We start from the raw sequence: 24,779 nt of genomic DNA on the forward strand, positions 1-24,779 counted from the left end.
AATTATGGCAGATAATTAATTCAGTATTATTGATGACTGGCTAATCTGTTTAAATGCAGTTTTTTTATTTTTTCATTTTAATCAATTTATTAACTTCATGACATGTTTAAAAAACAATTTCATATAATTCTGCCATTTTATAATAGTTTTTAGATGTCCAAAGACTTTATTGCAGTTATTAATGAACATTCACAAGTTAAGAAGCTGTCCGCCCACCTCTTAGTACATGCGGCCCTAAAACCCAAATTAACAAAGAATATTTAGCTTTTTTGATATCACTCAGATATTTTTCGCAAACTTTGGGTTTCTCACTGAAATCATTTACACACAACTATTGCAGTCATATGAGAAATGGTTATAAAAGCTTCTCTGAGATCCCCTTTGTTCAGAAATATTAGATATGCATGGGTTTGCTTTCTGGCAATTATAATGCAGCTAATAGCAACTGCGCACCTTATGTGAAATTCCTGAAAGTGAAAGGGTTAATCAATAATTTTGTAAGGTTAATTTTTGATGATGAGTAGAGATTACCCTCTCACCTAACACCTCTTACTCCCTGATCCCTACCTAATCCCTCCTAAACAACTCTCTTCCCTCCCTCACCCCCCACTGGTCACCATTATCTTAGATACTGGAAGAAGGTCTGCCAGTGTGTAATTTAGGGATTTTATTTTTTTTTACCTTATTTTATTATTCTTTTGTTCTCAAAGTGTAGTGATCTCTCCTTCACCATCCCACCTCCCTGACCCCCCCAAACAGCTCTTAAATCCTCCCCCTCCTACTAGTGGTGGCCATCTTAGGTACTGGCAGCTGTCTTCAAGTACCCAGTTTTTTTTACTATTTATTTATTTATTTATTTATTTTTATTTATTCATTTATATTTTTTTCTGTAGTATAAAGGGGCAGTCTACTTGAAAATTGTTATTGTTTTAAAAAATACATAATTCCTTTAATACCCATTCCCCAGTTTGGCATCACCAACACTGTTATATTAATATACTTTTTACATGAACCAGCAGTGTCTAACGGTGAAAAACTGTCAAAAGCAGTCTTGAGCAGTTTAGAAATCAGTTTGAGCCTACCTAAGTTTAGCTTCTAACAAAGAATACCAAGAGAACAAAGCAAATTTGATGATAAAAAGTAAAATGGAAAGTTGTTTAAAATTTCATGCCCTATCTGAATCATGAAAGTTTAATTTTGACTTGACTATCCCTTTAAAGGGACATTAAAGGGACACTGTACACATAAATGTTTTGTAGGTGACCCATTTATATAAATATGTGTATGTGTGTATATATATATATATATATATATATATATATATATTTAAACTTCAAAGAAAGAAGAGGCACTCACAGGGCTTAATGAACATTATTTTATTAGTATTTCATCAATAAGGTTCAGTCAACGTTTTGGTCCTCACAGGGACCTTTGTCAAATTTCGTAGTCAGTGTACATAATGGGGCCTATCTATCAAGCTCGGCCCGTGTTTCTGGCGAGTCTTCAGACTCACCAGAAACATAAGTTATGAAGCAGCAGTCTGAAGACCGCTGCTCCATAACCTGTCCGCATGCTCTGAGCAGGCGGACAGGAATCGTCACAATTCAACCCGATCGAATACGATCGGGTTGATTGACACCCCCCTGCTGGCAGCTGATTGACCGCGAATCTGCAAGGGGCGACGTTGCACCAGCAGGTGCAATACTGAATATGGAGAGCGTATTGCTCTCCGCATTCAGCAAGGTCTTGCGGACCTGATCCGCACTGTCGGATCAGGTCCGCAAGACCGTTCTTAAATAGGCCTCATAGTATGTTCAGCGGTGAACATACTATACATACATTGACTATGAAACAGTCTTGACAAAGGTCCCTGTGAGGACCTAAACGTTGACTGAACCTTATTGATGAAATACTAATAAAATAATGGTCATTAAGCCCTGTGAGTGCCTCTTCTTTCCTTGAAGTTTCTACATATCTACCATAGAGAGCACCCAGGTAATTCACCAATACAGTGAGTGCTTGGAACCCAGAACTATATATATATATCAATGTGTATTTATGTGTTTATAGGTATAAATATGTATGTTCACACATATAGACACATAAATACACATGTATACACATACATACAAATATATATATACATTTTAAAGCCCTTCCAAGTCAAATACCTTGAAACATACAATATAATGTTTATTAATTTTTAATGCGTTTTAAATAAAAATACTTGAAATTCTTGTTTTTATATTTAAATATATATATATATATATATATATATATATAGTTTATAATTATTTTAATTTTAAGTATTCCTAACACACCTGTGATTTTAGCGCAGTTGGTCAAGCACAGTGTCGGGTTAGCATGCTAACAATAACTTTCTGCGTGTCCCATAGAAGTTTATGGGGAGAAGAAGTTAGCACGGTCGCGTTATCCAAAGTCCTGAAGTTAGCACGCCTCTGTCTTTCACTCACTCGCTAACTTTATACTTAAAACTTGTAAAATGTGCACTAATGCAGCCACAATATTTTTTTACTTTGAGCGCAGACAAAAAAAACTTGTTTAAATAAAATTATATGAATTTGTTTTCATATATAAGCACACTTTCCTACATTTAGTTTGCATAATTATTCATTATTCAAAGAGCAAACCAGGAAAATCATTATGATTTTCAAGAAACCACGTAATACTATGTAAGAGGTTATGTACATTTCTTTACGTGTGACGTAAAGTTAGCTTTATGGTTTTATTTTTATTAAATAGAAGTGAAAAATATAATTATGTTCTGGCACAACAGTACTGCAAACATCTGCCACTATTTTATCTACAGGTTCCCCTTGGTTACTATAAATCTCTACCCTAAACAATTTCGTTTTTAGGGTCGTGCGTATAAAATCACTAATTCTAATATGATTACATGAATTCAACATGGATAAACTTGATGTGGATGGTTTATTTTATGAGCAGCTTTGATAGCTGTAAAATGGACTTTGATGGAGTCAGCAAATACATTACCTAATGCAGTGCTGTTCTACTTCAGTTGGTTTATACTGATTGTTTTCTAATATAGAAGCTTTACAAAGTTACAAAAATAAGAATCGTTTATCACATCATATGAAGGTTAGTTTACAAAAATGTTAAATTGGACAATAAATTATTATATAGGCTCACTTTTTGCCCCATCCTACTATTGTCCCTATTTTAGATAAAAAATTTCATAGAGCAATACATAAATTACCCTACCCAGATTAAAATTAATCTTTTATAAATATGTTAGAGGAATATAAAAAGAAGCATACGAAAATAATTGTACTATGTCACTGCATCTTTTAAAAATGTATATAATAGTTCTATTAATGATTAAAAGAGAGTTATTTAGGAAATATTTATTTTTTGTATGTCATTGATTTGGAAATATTAAGTTTCATGTGTAATGCTTTTTCTTAAAGGGACACTTCAACTTGTTCTCTGTTCCTTCTGAATGAGAAAGTTTATCTCTCTCTCTAAACATAAATATATATATATATATATATATATATATATATATATATATATATATATATATACAGGGAGTGCAGAATTATTAGGCAAATGAGTATTTTGACCACATCATCCTCTTTATGCATGTTGTTTTACTTCAAGCTGTATAGGCTCGAAAGCCTACTACCAATTAAGCATATTAGGTGATGTGCATCTCTGTAATGAGAAGGGGTGTGGTCTAATGACATCAACACCCTATATCAGGTGTGCATAATTATTAGGCAACTTCCTTTCCTTTGGCAAAATGGGTCAAAAGAAGGACTTGACAGGCTCAGAAAAGTCAAAAATAGTGAGATATCTTGCAGAGGGATGCAGCACTCTTAAAATTGCAAAGCTTCTGAAGCGTGATCATCGAACAATCAAGCGTTTCATTCAAAATAGTCAACAGGGTCGCAAGAAGCGTGTGGAAAAACCAAGGCGCAAAATAACTGCCCATGAACTAAGAAAAGTCAAGCGTGCAGCTGCCAAGATGCCACTTGCCACCAGTTTGGCCATATTTCAGAGCTGCAACATCACTGGAGTGCCCAAAAGCACAAGGTGTGCAATACTCAGAGACATAGCCAAGGTAAGAAAGGCTGAAAGACGACCACCACTGAACAAGACACACAAGCTGAAACGTCAAGACTGGGCCAAGAAATATCTCAAGACTGATTTTTCTAAGATTTTATGGACTGATGAAATGAGAGTGAGTCTTGATGGGCCAGATGGATGGGCCCGTGGCTGGATTGGTAAAGGGCAGAGAGCTCCAGTCCGACTCAGACGCCAGCAAGGTGGAGGTGGAGTACTGGTTTGGGCTGGTATCATCAAAGATGAGCTTGTGGGGCCTTTTCGGGTTGAGGATGGAGTCAAGCTCAACTCCCAGTCCTACTGCCAGTTTCTGGAAGACACCTTCTTCAAGCAGTGGTACAGGAAGAAGTCTGCATCCTTCAAGAAAAACATGATTTTCATGCAGGACAATGCTCCATCACACACGTTCAAGTACTCCACAGCGTGGCTGGCAAGAAAGGGTATAAAAGAAGAAAATCTAATGACATGGCCTCCTTGTTCACCTGATCTGAACCCCATTGAGAACCTGTGGTCCATCATCAAATGTGAGATTTACAAGGAGGGAAAACAGTACACCTCTCTGAACAGTGTCTGGGAGGCTGTGGTTGCTGCTGCACGCAATGTTGATGGTGAACAGATCAAAACACTGACAGAATCCATGGATGGCAGGCTTTTGAGTGTCCTTGCAAAGAAAGGTGGCTATATTGGTCACTGATTTGTTTTTGTTTTGTTTTTGAATGTCAGAAATGTATATTTGTGAATGTTGAGATGTTATATTGGTTTCACTGGTAAAAATAAATAATTGAAATGGGTATATATTTGTTTTTTGTTAAGTTGCCTAATAATTATGCACAGTAATAGTCACCTGCACACACAGATATCCCCCTAAAATAGCTATAACTAAAAACAAACTAAAAACTACTTCCAAAACTATTCAGCTTTGATATTAATGAGTTTTTTGGGTTCATTGAGAACATGGTTGTTATTCAATAATAAAATTAATCCTCAAAAATACAACTTGCCTAATAATTCTGCACTCCCTGTATATATATATATATATATATATATATATATATATATATATATTTATATATGAGATGCGAAGCCAAGAATATATATATATATATATATATATATATATATATATATATATATATATATATATATATATATATATTTTAAATAATCTTTTATTGAGGTTATGCACTAGGACAAAAAACAGCATTAAATGTCACATAACATAAATGACAACGTTTTTCATGAGTCACATTACAATGATATAGATAAAAAAACAAGATGAATGAAAAACTATGAGCTCTTGAAACCTCCATTTTAGAGTTTTAAAAGCTTCTACGGACAGCTAATTAGCTGGCCTGTTATGGACCCTGTGATATAGGAGACACTGGTGAAGTATGCTAGTCGTATCAATGACCCCAATGACACATAATACATTTGAAATAGAATGATGACAGTAATAGTAAACTATGAATTTATAGTAGATGCCAAATGGTTTTTCAGTGGATAAGCACCACCTGTGGTAATATAAAATAATTGAATCAAACACTATAAGAGTAATCAGTTTCTGGTAAAAGGTAAAATAAATGAGTTAAGCACATATTCACAACAATGATGATAACGGTCTCTCTTCAACCAATACAATAACATATAGGGGTCTATTTAACATTGCATCAATCTTGATGCATTCGCTGGAGTACAATACGCTCGCCAGACATCGCTGCCACAAATCTACATACAATGCCCTTATTTATTAAAAAGTCTGTCAAAAACACGTGCGTCAAGTACGGAGCGATGAGCATCGATGTTGAGGATATTCTGTTTTTTCCAACTTTATTAATACCATTTCATTACTGTCCATGAACAAGCACATTTCTCTAAAGCTAATCTTTTTTTTCCATCATTAATGTCCAAGAAATAGCTAGATTTGTACCTGAACAAACAATAATATCTCATAGAAAGTTATTTTCTATATATTTGTTATACCAAAAACTGATATATGATATTTCCTCATAAATTAATGTGTATTTGTATTTCTATAAATCATATGCCTAGCTCATGTTTTTTTGTTTTTGAAAATGATTATTAATGCTAGAATTTGTACATATATCTTTTGCACATACTTGTATATTTATATGTGTTATGTCACAAATCTTTTGCAAACATATTTAATTTACATGTCCCTAAATTCCTTTTTTTGTTTGAAACAATGTTGTCTTTCATATCTTTGTGTTTACGTATACCACTATATGAATAAAGTGTAAATTTATTATTATTCTGAGCATCAAAAATTGCAAATATAACAAACTATATTAAAATTGTATACTCTTTCTAAATCAAACAATATTATTGCTCCAAACTTGGTGCGAAGTATTGTTTCAAACTAAGTGCGAAGTATTGCTTCAAACTTGGTGCACTAGTAGATATAGATATAGAGATAAAAATAAAATACCTAACATAATATGGCTAACTTCCATTTTTTTAATAAATCTATTTGCACCATGTTTAAGGCATGTAATACAAGTCCCACTCTACACTTCGCACAGTAAAATTAAACCTCAGTTTCCTAATTTTTGTTTCCTCTCAGGTACCTAGAGGGTCATTCGTATACCCCAGTGAATAAGAACTACTCATAGAGGAAAATTAATGGTATAAACAGTTGTTTTTGGACCATATGAAAATATGAAGATAAAATATTGTGGTGTATATAACCAGTAAATAGCTAATGAAATAAGTATAAAATATAGAATAGTTCTCAATCTATTTGCATAAACTAGTTTTGGGGGGTAGAGAGCATTGTGAGTGTTATGTAATGTAGCATTATGTTTGTGCATGCATGGAATAGCTCTTATGGTATAATATCTATTGCTTGTTATATAAATCCCAATAACACATACCGATCTATGTGATACAAGTAGTTTACTTTGATGTACATGCAATAAATTGTATGGTTACATATACTGTAATTCACAAGGCAGCTGTAAATGCTGAGGTATAAGAGCAGTGTACAAATATCAAACCTTTAGGAGTAAATACTTAAAGATAAGACAGAACAGCCAAATATAATGGTTCTGCAAGTACAATGACTCTCACGACTGGGAAACAGTCATACCTGGTTACATCTTGTTTTAAAAAAATAAGAGTAGGAAAACAAGGGGGCGGAGTTGCTCTGTACGTGAAAGACAATAAGTAACTGAAATTTTAGAAAAAAATGACAATGTAGAAAGTCTTTGGGTAACTATAGAAACTGAAGGGAAACAGGTGTTTAGAATAGGAGTAGTATATAGACCACCATTACAGGATGAAGCATCAGACAATTTATTAATTGATGAAATAGCCAAAATTACAATGAAGGGCAATGATATTGTAGTGGGGACTTTAATATGCCTGATGTAGACTGGGAATTACCTGTTGCCAAATCAACTAGAAGTAAATATATCCTGGAATCTTTACAAGTGGAATCTCTTGAGCAACTAGTAAAAGAACCAACACATAAAGGAACTATATTAAATTTAGTACTTACAAACAGTGATATAGTATCTGAGGTGTCTGTGGGTGAGAACTTAGGCTCTAGTGATCATCAGTCTGTATGGTTTAATATTCAGGCAAAGGTACTGAGCAACCATAGTAAAACAAAAGTCTTAGACTTTAGATCTACTGATTTTTCTTACATGGGCAGATACCTAGATGAATCCCTAAAAGGGGTGGCACAGATTACAGGAGTACAAGAACAGTGGGAATATTTTAAAAATGCTATTCTAGATGCAACTAAACACTGTATTAGGCTTGTTTGTAAAAGTAAAAGAAAACCATTATGGTTTTCAAGAGAAGTAGCACATGCAGTTAAGACAAAAAAGACAGTCTATAAAAAATTCAAACTCACTGGCTCTGAAGAGGATAAAGAAAAATGGAGAACCCATCAAAAGATGACAAAGCAGTTAATCAGAAAGGCTAAAGCTGATGCAGAAGAGAAAATAGCACAATCTGTAAAAATTGGTGGCAAAACCTTCTTTAGATATATCAGTGAAAAGAGAAAAACTAACAGAGGGATAGTTAGACTCAAGAATTACGATAGAGTAGTGGAAGAAGATAAACAAATAGCAAACTGTTTAAATGATTACTTTTGTTCAGTCTTTACAACAGATGGTAAAGATTGTGAGATTCTATTAAGTGATGTTACTGTAAATAATGTGAGTAGTACTTTTCTTTTTACAGAGGAAGAGGTTTCAAGGGCTTTATCAAAAATAAAAGTTAATAAGTCTGTGGGTCCAGATAATATTCATCCAAGGGTTCTAAGAGAACTTCATCCGTAATAGCTACTCCATTAGCTGATTTATTTAATCAGTCACTTCTAACAGGAGTTGTTCCAAAAGACTGGAAAATTGCCAATGTAGTCCCTCTTCATAAAAAAGGGTAGTAGGGAAGATTCTGCTAACTATAGGCCAGTCAGTTTGACCTCAATTGCAGGACAATTAATGGAAACTCTTTTAAAGGAAAGACTTGTATCTTTCATTCAGACAAACAACTTAGAAGACAAAGGACAGCATGGTTTCACTGCTGGAAGATCATGCCTGACTAATCTAATTGATTTCTTTGACCATGTAACAAAAATAATAGACCGGGGAGGAGCCGTAGATGTTGCATATCTAGACTTTAGCAAAGCATTTGACACCGTCCCATACAACAAACCTATTCACAAAATGTATTGCCTTGGAATAGATGCTAAGATTGTTAAGTGGGTAGAATGCTGGCTTAAAGATAGACGACAGAGGGTTTCAATTAATGGAGTACATTCAAATGAGGCATCAGTTACTAGTGGTGTTCCCCAAGGGTCAGTTCTTGGACCTGTTTTGTTTAACATGTTCATAAGTGATATTGGAAGTGGGCTTAAGGGGAAGGTTTGCTTGTTGATCAAATGAACTGTGATATTAATAAACGAGAGGACTGGTCAAATAAATGGGATCTGAAATTTAATATTACCAAGAGCAAAATTATGCATATAGGATCCAAAAACCCAAAGGCCAATTATAGTCTCAATGGTACATTACTGACTGTAATTAAAGAAGGAAGAAAGGGATTTGGGAATTATTATTTCAGATAATTTGGTACACAATGCCGCAGTGCAGCCAGCAAGGCCAGTCAAATGCTTGGTTGCATTGGAAGAGGTTTTAGTAGCAGAAATAGCAAGGTTCTTATGCCACTTTACAGATCATTAGTTAGACCAAATCTGGAATACTGTGTACAGTTCTGGAGACCATATTTTCAGAAAGATATAAATAAACTAGAAGCTGTCCAAAGGAGGGCTACTAAAATGGTACATGGTCTAAAATATAAAACGTACAAAGAAAGACTCTATGATCTAAATATGTATAGTTTAGAGGATAGAAGGGAAAGAGGTGACATGATAGAAACCTTCAAATATATGAAGGGACTTAATAAAATAGAAGCTGAAAGCATTTTTCACAAAAAAATAAATGCCAAAACAAGGGGTCACAATCTAAAGTTAGAGGGTAGCAGATTCAGGAGAAATTTAAGGAAGCATTTTTTTTACAGAAAGGGTGGTGGATTCATGGAATGAACGTCCATTTGAGGTGGTAAACGCAAAGACTGTAAAGGAATTTAAAAATGCCTGGGACATGCATAAGGCTATCCTAAGGAAAAAGTAACTTGTAATATGGGTAGACTTGATGGGCCTTTTTGGTTCTTATCTACCGTCAAATTCTATGTTTCTATGTTTCTATATAGTAAATCAATAAGTTCAATAAACAATATGAAATAGTCCTTTAGGTCACAGGGAGTAACGTCCATAAAGAGCTCATTCTCACAGTGAGCAGAACTCCTCGTTACATTGCACAGAGTAGAGCAGAATAAATCTAGTAGCAACCAGGCATATAATCATAGCACCCCTGATAATCTGGCATTGCTGTCTTCATGGATTAGTTACTATTGTATAGAGATAGGAGATATCAAGCTAGTCGTTCGCCTCTTGTGCAGATTTTTCTGAGAATGTCTCACAATCAGTCAGTTTCAGCATAGACTTATGTCAAGTGAGCATAATCTAGTGTGTCATAGATAGCACGAGCCGACAAACTACAGGTAATTTCTGAGCTTCTTACCCAATACCTATCCTTTGTGGGGTTCTGTGCAATTTGAGTTGAAGAGGTTTCAGGACCTGTCTTAAATGCCCGGGAGCTGAGAGGGTTGTGCGATAGACTTTAATTACAGTGTCTTCAGCTCTGCTAGGAGAGCATTAGCCCATAATAAGAATGTTGGCACGGGGTTTCACGCTGTTTGATATCTGAGTGACAGAGGTAGTTGTCAGCATCCAAGTCCCTTGTTATTTTTAGACTTGAAAGAGTTCCACCTTCGTTGACTTGGGATATAGTCACCATCTGCTGCTGTATGCTATCTACACCTCGTACCGAAGGATCGTCCGCATCCCTCTTGGCTAAAGTAGATATCGGAAGTTGGTGCCTCTCTTTATGCCAAATATTTTCTAAATATCCATTCGGGTCTTTCTCAGTAGGGCTAGTTTTTGGGAGGTATGGTGTGCACAGAGGATCCCTCTCTCTACCTCTACTGTATCATAGACGGTTTCCTTGTCGTAAGGAGCTCTCAACGCCATTATGAGATCTTCATAGCCACTGCTCAGCTTTCGTTCCAGCTTGTCTAGCAGCATTTGCCATTTTGTGAAAGGGATCTCCATAGTTAGAATGAATGATAGAGATCTATGTAGTGTAAGTGTGACTGCTTTACCCGACAGCCCAGGGGGGTGGATGTCTGCAAGGTAGGCCACTACTTAAGTCTCCCACCGTTCGTTTTAGCACTCCAAAGTGAGCATTTCTATCACCTAAGCTTTACCTTCTTTTTTGTTTCAAGTCGTAAAAGGTTAATCAAGGATGATATAGATGTTGAGTTGGTTCTATAGCTGGCAAATTATAAGTCTGAGATCAGGAGCCTCTAGTAAGTGTGGCCATGGTTAGGACACGCTCTACACAAGAAAATAATTTTAATAAGTTTAACTGCTGCTCTTTTAAATGAGTACAATTTCCAAAACAATATGGAGAGATTTTGAATATAATGATTAACATAAAAAAACTCACATATACAAAATAATATATATCTAAATACATTTTCACTAACTGCTAAACAAATGAATATGTGAAAATAATGAACAAATTGCATTAAATGTATTTTAAAATGGTTTAATAGGTAGGGGCAGAGATATAGCAATAAAGCAGCCCATCAATCAAAAAGTGAGGTCTTAAATAGAAGGTTGTCTCTCAAGAGCCAAAAAAACAGACTGTTGTTTTTTAATAAATCACAAACTACTCAAGGGTTTAAATCCAACTGTTCAGGGTCTGTAGTGAATTCCTAACCAAAATGAAATTTCATATATCAGCCAAAGTGGTTATTGTAATCAAGAAGTATAAGCATTTTAAAAATCAAGGCTGTCATGAAACCTTCAATTAAACTTCAGCCATGAGTTTTCTTTTGATAGGTCTCACAAAAACAAAATAAGTGCTACAATGTATCCCCAGTTCTGTTATTAGAATTATATCCCTGTTAGGCAGCACATGATAACCTCTTCCAATAAATTAATCAACTACAAATCTCTCTATTTTTAAAAGCTCTCCATTTATCTGCTCATCAGTACCTAATCTCTTTGGTTTCTTCATATGGACATCAACATCCACCTCTACTGCTCTCATACATCTGAACGTATATATATATATATATATATATATATATATATATATATATATATATATACACATACTGTATATATCTGCACTAGTTCCTTTTCACTCTGTATCTATTTCATATCTAAGTATAAATAGGAAGCATCATTTTAGGTGAAGTACTGTCACATAATACCACTAACCATTAATAGCAGACAGCATTGCCAGCCAAACTTTCAGAAATAAATTGTAATTTCTCTGTGGTAAGAATAAGCTCCCGAGTTTATAGAATTCTTGTTTCACAGTGACCAATGAAGTACAGTGACAATATTTTGTTGATGCCATAAACATACACAGACTGGCACCAGATTGCAAGTGGTGTGCTATTTAGCACTTTTGATTGTGCTCAAACACCGCTGGAAGTAAACTTTTAACATGCCCGGGTTAGCACACGTATTACAATTTGAAAGCAAAATATTTGCACAAGGGCATAGCTCGAGACGCGTTAACTTCAGAATTTTGGATATCACAAACGTGTTAACTTCTTCCCATAGACTTTAATGGAGCAAGCTTTAAAAAAAAAAAAACTAACACTTATCGCTTGCGTACTAACCTAACACCATGTTAGACATACAACACTAAACCGAAAGGTAGTTTACATTCCAATGTTCTTCACGTAGAAGAAAATGTTTTAAATATAGATTTTCATAAATATCTGATGATCTCTTTTTGTAAAATGTATATCTATACATATATATCTAAATAAATATATACAGGTATAGACAAATACAGTTATATATAGGAATATTTATTTAAATATACAAAGAACGTTTTCTGCTATGTGAAGAACATTGGAATGTAAAATATCTACAGTAAATACATAATAAAACAAACAAATATGTAAATATGTGTTTATATCTGTATGAATGATATAGATATATACACACACACACACACACACACATATATATATATATATATATATATATATATATAAATATATATTTGTAATTTTGTAATTTTTGGTTCGCACCACTTTATCTAATTATAACACTAAATCATTTGAGTGGTCTGACTTGTAAGTTAATATCAGAGCCACCCTGCAATACTTAAACAAGAAATGTGTGAGAAAATTATTCTCACACTTAGTTTCCCTGTATCCAGCACCAGATTCTAGGGGTTAATTCACCAATAAACTAGTATTCCATATGTAGGACAATGTCCCTTTAAATTCCACAAGGCTATATGCACAATTGCTAAAGAATACACTTCACATAAACCGTTAATAATAATGACATAAGAAAATTTCCATTTGCAATATGTTTTATGCTGAAATAACTTCAAGAAAAGAAAAAAACGGTTTGTACAGTATTATAAACACGAACGTGGGCCCACTTGTATGCTAAATATTGGCCAATATTGTATACTATGAATGTGTCCATATGAAGATAATTATCGGTATATCTACAGATTTACTTTCTTCGAATTTTACACATTGTATGTATCAAATTGAATAAGGTTGCAATGTTTGTAGCCATTGAACGGGCTTATACTTTGGCTCGTATAGGTGTATTGTGGTCTGCGGTATTTCATGAGAAGGTTATTCAACACTCTAGGAGTAGGATAAAATTATTTGAACTGTTCAACAACTGCAAAGTCCTCTAAAGATGGTATATGTTATTCTGTTGTAAATTATAACATTTATGATGCCTCAAGGAATTATTGCTTGTAGAGATTATGCTTCTGCTCACCTCGTTAGACTGTCTTTGGCAACATTAATAGCAAAACAGTTTTTACCTTGATTGCAGCATATCCCGATTCTCTGTGTTTGAAGTTACTCACTTGTCTTCAATTTTTGTGTTTATCCGACCCTCAACGAGTGGACCTTACTCAAAACCGCTTGACTGTATCCCGGTCTTTACTTTCCGTTATTCCGCCCTTTTCATGAGGGCTCAGCTGCAGCCCTTAGTTTGAATATCTCGCAGCTATGCGCGTTTCACCCTTACTGGATACTCGTTTAGGGCTTCATCCAGCTTCATTCTCACTGGTCCTAGTGCTGACCTTTTATTGGATTCTGAATTGTGCCGCCCTTAAGGTGAAATTGAACATTTTCATATTGCATTAATTTCCATTGGGTTTGTTCATAATTTCTGGAGTAAAGTCCTTAACAGAAACTTATTATATTAACAACCATTATTTGATATATTCATTAAGCGAATTAATTTCAATATTCATTATATATATGAATATTAATTTAAAAATACAAAGATTTGTAAATGGTTTACACAATGGGGCATATGTATCAAACTCCATATGGAGCTTGATGCCCCGTGTTTCTGGCAAGCCTGCAGGCTCACCAGAAACAGCAGTTATGAAGCAGCGGTCACAAAGACCGCTGCTCCATAACCTGTCCGTCTGCTCTGAGCAGGCGGACAGACATCGCCGGAAATCAACCCGATTGGCCACGAGTCTGCAGGGGGTGGTGTTGCACCAGCAGCTCCTGTGAGCTGCTGGTGCAATGCTGAATACGGCGAGCGTATTGCTTGCCGTATTCAGCGAGGTCCGGCGGACCTGATCCGCAGTGCCGGATCAGGTCCGCCAGCCCTTGATAAATAGGGGCCAATTAGTTATTTTCTCTCTCTCTCTCTCTCTCTCTCTCTCTCTCTCTCTCTCTCTCTCTATATATATATATATATATATATATATATATATATATATAAATATTAATTTAAAAATACAAAGAACATTTTCTACTATGTGAAGAACATTGGAATGTAAAATATTTACAGTAAATACACACAAACACACAAACACATATATATATTTACTATACATATGTTTATGTGTTTCTATGTGTATTTATGTATGTATATATATAAATATATACATAAAAAATACATGTATGTACCCATATATGCACATATATATATGTACACTCTTACACATATTTAGACATGGGGGCCTATTTATTAATGTGCGAGTGGACATGATCCGATATTGGGGATCATGTCCGCTGCACATCGATAAATGCCAACAGCATACGCTCTAGGCATTTATCATTGCATTCTTGTGAACTGCTGGTGCAATGCCGCCCCCTGCAGATTTGCACCCAATCGGCCGCTAGCAGGGGGTGTCAATACACCTGATCATATTCGATCGGGTTGATTTCTGTCTGCCGCCTCAGAGCAGGTGGACAGGTTATGGAGCAGCGGTCTTTAGACACGGGGCATCAAGCTCCATATGAAGCTTGATAAATATGCCCCATAATATACATTATAGCCCTTTTCATTCAAACACCTTGTCATATGTCTTATACCTTTTAACCCTTATAAAATATTTGTATAAATATTTATATGAAGATTTTTTATCAGATAATGTATATGTGCGTGTAACACAAAATTTTAATGTATTTATGTTGTGTTTGGTGCACATTTTTTTTTAACTCTTATTCTTTACGCTAGGTTTCCACTCAAGCCAACCTGACGCGCGTAAATTTAAATTGTGCTCAAGTGAACACGTTTACCTTCAACTTGTAATCTCGCCCTGTGTTTGATGCTATGTTCCATTTTTACAGACAATTACTTCATATTACAGAGCTTCCTGTTTTGTTATTGAGTGTTTATTGTTGTATGTAACATTTTGTTTTAAAAAAATGAAAGACTAAAAAAGAATATTCATATACACCATACATTTATTGATATCATGGTTTCTCCACAAATCAAATCTGAGTTAGACAGTGCAAATCTGTAATATTGCATGTCAAAATAGTACTATCACCCCAAATCAAGTTCTAAGCTTTTTAAGGATGTTAAACATAACATATAAATTGCATTAGCCATTAGTCATGTACAGATGTATTCATTAAGTGCCACAGTATACTAATTAATTGCTCCTTGTTACTGGTTATTTTTAGTAAATTATCTGCAAGATAATGAATGAGTAGAACATTTAAGCCACCACAAAAAAGTACTTTTTAATTGTCTTTAATTATCATTATCCTTTGTATCATGTAATACCTCTAATACTTGACCATTTGTAAAGAAAAATATAATTACACATGTACACCCTAATAAGAGTTATAATAGACTACCTTTTTGTAAGCTATTACAGAATGATTGTGTGATTATCAAAAATAAATTATATGTACAGTTACAGAGTTTGCTCATTCTCTGGGCATTACTATTGAATACATACAGAAAGGGAAGCAATCTGCCAGGATCAAACAACAGCTTAGTGACTTGTTCTAACAAGGTCAATCCAGCCCTGAAATATAAGGCAATTCTCCTCTGGGAAGTGGCAACCCCAAAAAATGGTTTAGGCTTGCTTTTAACCTCGTCAGTGACATGCAGCCATATCCCTCTAGACACTTAGGGCAAGAAGTCCACATATGGTTTCCCCCATCACCCTTAGGGAGACATTCCCCAGGGTCATAATACAAATACATACAGAAAGAGAAGAAATCAGCCAGGCTCAGTGGCTTGTTCTATGGCCCGGTTACTACCTGGGAGTAGCTTCTTTTATCCTAATTGTACTTCTCACAGTGGAGAACTTTCCTAAAGTATATCAGTCTGATTCTGCCTAGCAAGGTCAGTCCAGCCAAATTACCAGGCAATGCTCCTCTGAACAGGGAACATGGCAAACCAAGATGATCATTCCCGCCTTTTTTGGGCTTTGTCAGTGAGGTGCAGCCATATTCCTCTAAACACATTGGGCAAGGAGTCCACGTCTGATTTCCCCCATCACCCAGAGGGAAACTTTCCCCAGGGTCATAATACACATACATACAGAAAGAGAATCAATTTGCTCAGTGACTTGTTCTATGACCTGGTTACCACTTGGGAGTAGCTAATTTTAGCCCAATTGTGCTTTTCACTGAGGTCAACTTTCCTAAAGTATAATCTCGCCTTAAAAGGTCAGTGCAGACAGACTTTCAGAGTAGAATTGCCTGGTATTTCGGGGATGGACTGTCTTTTGGCAGGCTCAGACTGATATGCTACAGGATATTTCTCCTCGGTGAAAGGCATAGTGAGCTAAAAGAGATTGCATCCTGAGTGGCACTGGCCTTGTGGACAAGAAGTTAAGTTTTTCCAGCTTTTGTCTCATTTGCGTGTGTCTCTCATTTTTTTTTTTTTGTATTCAAATTGCTCTTGGTTCTCCCTACGAGTAAAAAGGGAAGGATGCAGCTGCACCTCACTGATGAGGCCCAAAGGTAGATTTGTTTTGGATTTTTTTCAAACATTCAGTTCGCACCAATTTTAATCATGCAGACATTCAGTTCAGATGAATATTGATTCAGATTTGATAGCGTTATTTCCAATAGGAACAGCTAATATAGACAAATTATCTATATTACATTAATTAACAAATTTTACATTAAAGGATTTGAACAATTAACTTTTTTTTCAATGTTAAAAGAATTTACAATTCCTGTATGACTAAAATACTATGGCAGAATTGAACAGGGGACAATGGACAAATTAATGGCAAAGCCCCCTGTACATCATTACAAACAAAGAAGCTTATTAATCAAGCAATATAATTCCTTCCCCTCATTCTTGCACCTTTTTGGCACCAAAAACATGAAAGAATGTTTTTTTTCAAGCAATTATTCACAAAATTCACTTAGCGTGATAATAGAAATACAATAAAAAGTGAAATAAATATAAGGATATGGGTAATCCACAGGATATTTTCCAATTGCAGGTGATTCAAGTGGTTTTCATGCCTCAAATAACGCAAAAAAAAAAAACATATAGTTTAGTATGTTTGAACAAGCGTTAATTCACACAGTGATCCCGCCAAGGGGTTACTCACACTTTTCAGAGCCACCCAGGCTCTGGAGTAGATGCACACCTGTTTTTTTACTGCCAGGTACTCAGTATAACACCAAATGCAGGCCACTGCTTGAATTGATAACATTTATTTTAAAAGTATAAAAATATATATAAAAAGCCACAAATAGTCCCCTTCACATAAAGTCACTCGGGTATCTGTCTTCATAAACCTTTAAGTGGGAGCGAGATCACAACACCTTTCCAGGATGGAGGCAGATGGCATGCTGGAATGCTATGCCAAAAATCGCTGGGTAAGTGATACCCACGATATCTGTCCTGGTGACTGACAGTGGGGGGTGGCTGTGGCATTCCGATGTACATTTCGCTGTAAGCGTATAGCTTTTTCAAGGAAGTGGGATGATGTGCGTCTTCTCTGACAACACTAGAATAGAAGGAGCAAAAGGTCAATTTAGGAAATGGTGCAATTAAAAATCTTTGTTCAAGCCATTAGGAACTAGGGTATCCAAAATATAGATCCACTTTGCGCATCACGCAATTACCATTGGCCGATTAATTTACCTCATATAAACTACAGAGGAGAAGATGCACATCATCCCACTTTCTTGAAAAAGCCGTACACTTACAGAGAAACGTACGTCGGAATATCACAGCCACGCCCCCCACTGTCAGTCACCAGGACAGGTATCCTGTGTATCACGTACCCAGCGGTTTTTGGCATAGTATCACAGCGCGCCATCCACCTCCATCCTTGAAAGGTGTTGTGATCTCGCTCCCACTTAAAGGTTTATGTAGACAGATACCCGAGTGACTTTATGCAATGGGGACTATGTGTGGCTTTTTATATATATTTTAATTTTAATAAATGTAATCAATTCAAGCAGTGGCCTGTGTTTGGTGTTATACTGGGTACCTGGCAGTATAAAACTGGGTGTGCATCTACTCCAGAGCCTGGGTGGCTCTGAAAAGTGTGAGTAACCCCTTGGCGGGATCACTATGTGAATTAACGCTTGTTTAAACATACTTCACTATATGTGTGTTTTTTGTTTTTGCTTTATTTGATGCAAGAAAACCACTTGAATCACCTGCAATTGGTAAATATCCTGTGGATTACCCATATCCTTATATTTTTAATTTTTTTCACTTTTTATTGTATTTGTCCATTAATGTATTTGGCTATTTGTATATCAAACGACTCGATGAACTAGCAACATTCTGAGGAATTTGCAGTCATATGAAGCCTTGGGGGGCGATTTAACAATGTGCAAATGGACATGATCTGCTGTAGCGGATCATGTCCGCCGCACATCGATAAATGCCGACAGCATGCGCTGTCCTGTTCACATTTCCTGTTCATCTTTTTGCAAAGTGTAGATCTCTCAGTACACAAAATATCAGTTGTTACATTAAGCAACTTGACTCTTTTTGCATTGTAAATAGTTAAATTGATGTAGTTAAACTCTCCCCCCTTTTTAAAATCAGATCTGGAATGTTAGTGATTTTTTAGATGTTGTTTCATTCATCAGTTGTAGTGAAGATGCGCTATAGCTTACTGTTTAATATAGATATTGAGTTCAAATACCCCACACTCTGCCGCCCACTTCAATAGTAAATTTTTCTGTGAGCTAACGGTTTGAATTGTTCTCCAATCAGCGCTCTAGCTACTACAAAAATGCCATATGGGGAGAGTGCTCATTGGACAACAATTCAAACACCACACTCTGCCGCCCAGTTCAAAAGTAAATTTTTCTGTGAGCTAACGGTTTGAATTGTTCTCCAATTAGCGTTCTAGCTACAACAAAAAAGCCATATGGGGAGAGCGCTGATTGGACAACAATTCAAACCTTAAGCTCATAGAAAATTAAAGTGGGCGGTAGAGCGTGGGGTATTTGAATTTCATAACTATAATGTCTACAATGTCACTAACATTCCGGATCTGATTTTAAAAATTATTTTATAAATGTCATACTAGAACATAAATCAGTGGTGTTTTGAAATTAATCATTTCTCATAGGAACCATGTGAAGACTTGTTCTAATGTATTTAGTTTTATCTCACATAATTAATGCTCTTTTGAAGTATTAGTAATAACAATGGTGACATCACTAAAATATAACAAAATGCTTTATCATTGAAATTCATGCATCCTATCAATTCTTACATCCCCCACCCAAGCTCAGGTGTACTCATGACAGTGTATTGGAGTTGTCTATAAAGTCTAATTATAGAGAGAAACAGAAAGGATTCCAACACCCATATGCTAAATCACTTAAAAGTAATGCAGTATAACTATAAAAAGCTGAAAATATCACCTGAAAATCGCTATGTAAAAAAAGGAAGATATTTTACCTCAAAAATCTTCAGCTCTTCAGAGTTAGTGCCCTGTGTTATCCTACAGATACTGCCAGCTGCAAGTTGAAAAATAAAACAACAGCAGCCAATCAGCTTTAAAAATGCTTTAATCTCATAGTATTGCACAGATCTTTGTGTGCTGTACTTTCCCACAAAGAAAGCCAGCTCCGAAAAGAGCCTAATGTGGTGGTATATATATATAAATATATATATATATATATATATATATATATACACAGTATGTATGTATATACCCCCAAAGATAACTCAGTAGTAAGTAAGCAATAGTAATAATATATATGCTGCTCTGTATAAAGATTTTGATGATAATAATAAAAGGCTCCCCTGCATTAGAATTGTACACATTGTGCACACGCCTGTGTATAGACTGGTTGCTATGGGGCCCCCCATCACTTGGGCCACTGCACCTGCTGCACCAATGGTGGTTCCGCCCCTGGTTGACTTGGTTTAACACTACAATACTTTGCTTTAAAGGGCTGAATCATTTGTGCTTCTCTCTTTATAATAGAATGAGACTTCTTGACTTCTTGACAACTTTAATACACTGTCATAAGTATACCTGAGTTTGGGTGTGGTGCTTAAAATATATGGGAGATGGTCAGTCTCCTTTTTTTTTTTTTAAATACAAATCCACAAAGTTTGCTTTAGCACATCTTACAAAAATAAATAAATACATATTCGGGAGTGCTGCCAATGAGACCAAACAGTTACACAAAATATGATATATTGGTGCACATACACTTGCAGATTAACAGGGAGTCTCATTCTATTATAAAGAGGGAAGAAGGAATGAGTGATCCCATAAAGGCAAAGGGGTATATTTATTAATGTGCGAGTGGACCTGATACAATGTAGCGTATTATGTCTGCCGCACATCGATAAATGCCAACAGCATACGCTGTCAGCATTTATCATTGCACCAGCATTTCTTGTAAACTGCTGGTGCAATGCCGCCCCCTGCAGATTCGTGGCCGATAACAGGGGGTGTCAATCAACCTGATTGTATTCGATCGGGTTGATTTCTGTCCACGGCTTCAGAGCAGGTGGACAAGTTATGGAGCAGCGGTCTTTAGAAACAAGGGGCATCAAGCTCCATATGGTGCTTGTTAAATTGGCCCCATTGTATTGTAGTGTTTGGACCAGTCAACAATAGGACACCTTTTAAGTTGGTAACTCGATAAGTAGAATATGGCCATATTGTATGAATAAGATCCCAACTTTTTTTTTTTTAATTTATCAACCTGCTCTGATGAGGCGGACAGGAATTGCTGGAAATCAACCCGATCAATTACGATCGGGTTTATTGACACCTCCCTGCTGGCGGCCGATTGGCCGCGAGTCAGCAGGGGGCGGCGTTGCACCAGCAGCTCTTGTGAGCTGCTGGTGCAATGTAAAATGCGGAGAGTGTATTGCTCTCCGCATTCATCGAGGTCTTGAGGACCTGATCCGCACTGTCGGATCAGGTCCGCAAGATCTTTAATAAATAGGCCCCATTATCTGCATAGAGAGATATCTCATTTTCTATATATATATATATATATGCTCACTCAAATATAAACTTATACACAAATAAATAGCGAAAATGCGAAAAAAAATTTGTATAAAATAAAAGTAACAGGATATCATCCTTCAATCCCACAGGTTGAAATTTCCTCCAGATTCTTTTGAGTGCTGGGTTAATCCTGGAAATAGACCTCAGGGGAAAAAAGGGAAACAGACAATAGTGAAGTCTGTTTTAATAAACCAGGTACTCATACACGTTTGAGCTATAACTCAGCTCTTAGTGGTTAGGCATGTAGGCATCAGGCCCCTTGGCACTCCCACTTGGTGTATGTCTTCCAATTATATAGATAAATAACACAGAAAACAAGCAATAGTGAAGACCATTTTTTCAGAGGGGAATATAGTCTAATTGACTGGTACTCACACTGCAAATTGGTTTAAGCAGGTAGGTATTTAGCTCCTCAGCTTCCTCCAGATAAAGCAGGAACAGTAGCTCCTAAGAATAAAATATTTATTAAAAATACATAAAATGTATAGGACAAAGGACAATACTGTGTACAGGCATTACAGCTAATATCTTCTGCTCAGTAACATTTATCATGAACATACCACATGCACAATGGACTGAAAAGCAGAATAGCCAAGTAACCCAGAGTGTGTGAGGTGTGTGTGTGTGTCCCTGACTGACAGTGTGCCTGTCTATTACTGACTCAGCTTGATGACATCTGAAGAAGAAACTGCTTTTTTAGGTAAGAGAATACGTTTATATTAAGTTTAGAACTATATACAAAGTGTTTTATTATTAATACAAATGTGTAATAAAAGTGTTTAACTGTGTATTACAAGTTTACGTATGACACCATGAAAATTTGGAGTTGAGAAAGTGGGAAATATGAATTTTCATTGGACCACTAGCTCTTGGACAAATTTTTCAACCCCTATATATATATATAGACACACACACACACACATCAGGGTTAGATTACAAGTGGCGCGCTAATGGCTGCTTGCTAACAAAATGGGGCTTATTGCAGCTTTATGCACGTGTCAAATGTGCATATCACAAGTTGAAAGTAAACACGTTCGCTTGAGCACAATTGAATTTAATGGACATTGGGATAGCACGACTTCAGAGCTCCTATTAACAGTTACGCTCGACTAAAAAGGTTGCACAAAACACATCAAAAATACTTTTAAAAGTACATATACATTTATAACAGTACCTAATAAAATTATTTAAAAAAATATTGCATTAAAAAGTTATAAGGGCTTAAAAATATGAGGTCTCAGATGTTAGAAAAAAAAGGCATGCTATGTGCTTTAACATTGAGATACATACAAAACATGTCTAAATATGTATATGTATATATATATATAATATACAACAAGAGAGATTGTGGCACTCAACACAAGGCTATAATTATTATATTAGGAAAATGTGCAAGCAGTCACAAAAATAATATGTAGGTACACCAGATAAAGAGAGGGCTAATGAATCTATACACAAAAGCCAAAAGTGTGACACAGGCTGCACAAAAAAACACATTTTATTAATTGCAGTTTAACCAATGTTCAGTGAAATAACTAGATTGGAGCAATGTGATATGCTGCCTCAATATGTCAAAGTAATACACACAGAGCTAAGACATGGTATAAAGTACAGAAAGTAAAGGTCTGTTAGAACACTTGCAATAAACACAAAACTTGCAGTAAAAGCTGCTTTCGCACGCACCTAAAATGATTTCCCAGGCTGAAAAGTAGTGAAAACTTCCAGGCAAAACTCAACGCCCAGTGTCTGGAAAATGTATATGTATTTATATATATGTTTGTATGTGTGTACATATGTATTTATATGTGTTTATATGTATTGACAGACATATAAACACATAAATACATATGTATACAGGGAGTGCAGAATTATTAGGCAAATGAGTATTTTGACCACATCATCCTCTTTATGCATGTTGTCTTACTCCAAGCTGTATAGGCTTGAAAGCCTACTACCAATTAAGCATATTAGGTGATGTGCATCTCTGTAATGAGAAGGGGTATGGTCTAATGACATCAACACCCTATATCAGGTGTGCATAATTATTAGGCAACTTCCTTTCCTTTGGCAAAATGGGTCAAAAGAAGGACATGACAGGCTCAGAAAAGTCAAAAATAGTGAGATATCTTGCAGAGGGATGCAGCACTCTTAAAATTGCAAAGCTTCTGAAGCGTGATCATCGAACAATCAAGCGTTTCATTCAACATAGTCAACAGGGTCACAAGAAGCGTGTGGAAAAACCAAGGCGCAAAATAACTGCCCATGAACTGAGAAAAGTCAAGCGTGCAGCTGCCAAGATGCCACTTGCCACCAGTTTGGCCATATTTCAGAGCTGCAACATCACTGGAGTGCCCAAAAGCACAAGGTGTGCAATACTCAGAGACATGGCCAAGGTAAGAAAGGCTGAAAGACGACCACCACTGGACAAGCACACAAGCTGAAACATCAAGACTGGGCCAAGAAATATCTCAAGACTGATTTTTCTAAGGTTTTATGGACTGATGAAATGAGAGTGAGTCTTGATGGGCCAGATGGATGGGCCCGTGGCTGGATTGGTAAAGGGCAGAGAGCTCCAGTCCGACTCAGACGCCAGCAAGGTGGAGGTGGAGTACTGGTTTGGGCTGGTATCATCAAAGATGAGCTTGTGGGGCCTTTTCGGGTTGAGGATGGAGTGAAGCTCAACTCCCAGTCCTACTGCCAGTTTCTGGAAGACACCTTCTTCAAGCAGTGGTACAGGAAGAAGTCTGCATCCTTCAAGAAAAACATGATTTTCATGCAGGACAATGCTCCATCACACGCGTCCAAGTACTCCACAGCGTGGCTGGCAAGAAAGGGTATAAAAGAAGAAAATCTAATGACATAGCCTCCTTGTTCACCTGATCTGAACCCCATTGAGAACCTGTGGTCATCATCAAATGTGAGATTTACAAGGAGGGAAAACAGTACACCTCTCTGAACAGTGTCTGGGAGGCTGTGGTTGCTGCTGCACGCAATGTTGATGGTGAACAGATCAAAACACTGACAGAATCCATGGATGGCAGGCTTTTGAGTGTCCTTGCAAAGAAAGGTGGCTATATTGGTCACTGATTTGTTTTTGTTTTGTTTTTGAATGTCAGAAATGTATATTTGTGAATGTTGAGATGTTATATTGGTTTCACTGGTAAAAATAAATAATTGAAATGGGTATATATTTGTTTTTTGTTAAGTTGCCTAATAATTATGCAAAGTAATAGTCACCTGCACACACAGATATCCCCCTAAAATAGCTATAACTAAAAA

Source organism: Bombina bombina, chromosome 5, assembly GCF_027579735.1.
Source record: "Bombina bombina isolate aBomBom1 chromosome 5, aBomBom1.pri, whole genome shotgun sequence".
Classification (NCBI taxonomy): domain Eukaryota; kingdom Metazoa; phylum Chordata; class Amphibia; order Anura; family Bombinatoridae; genus Bombina; species Bombina bombina.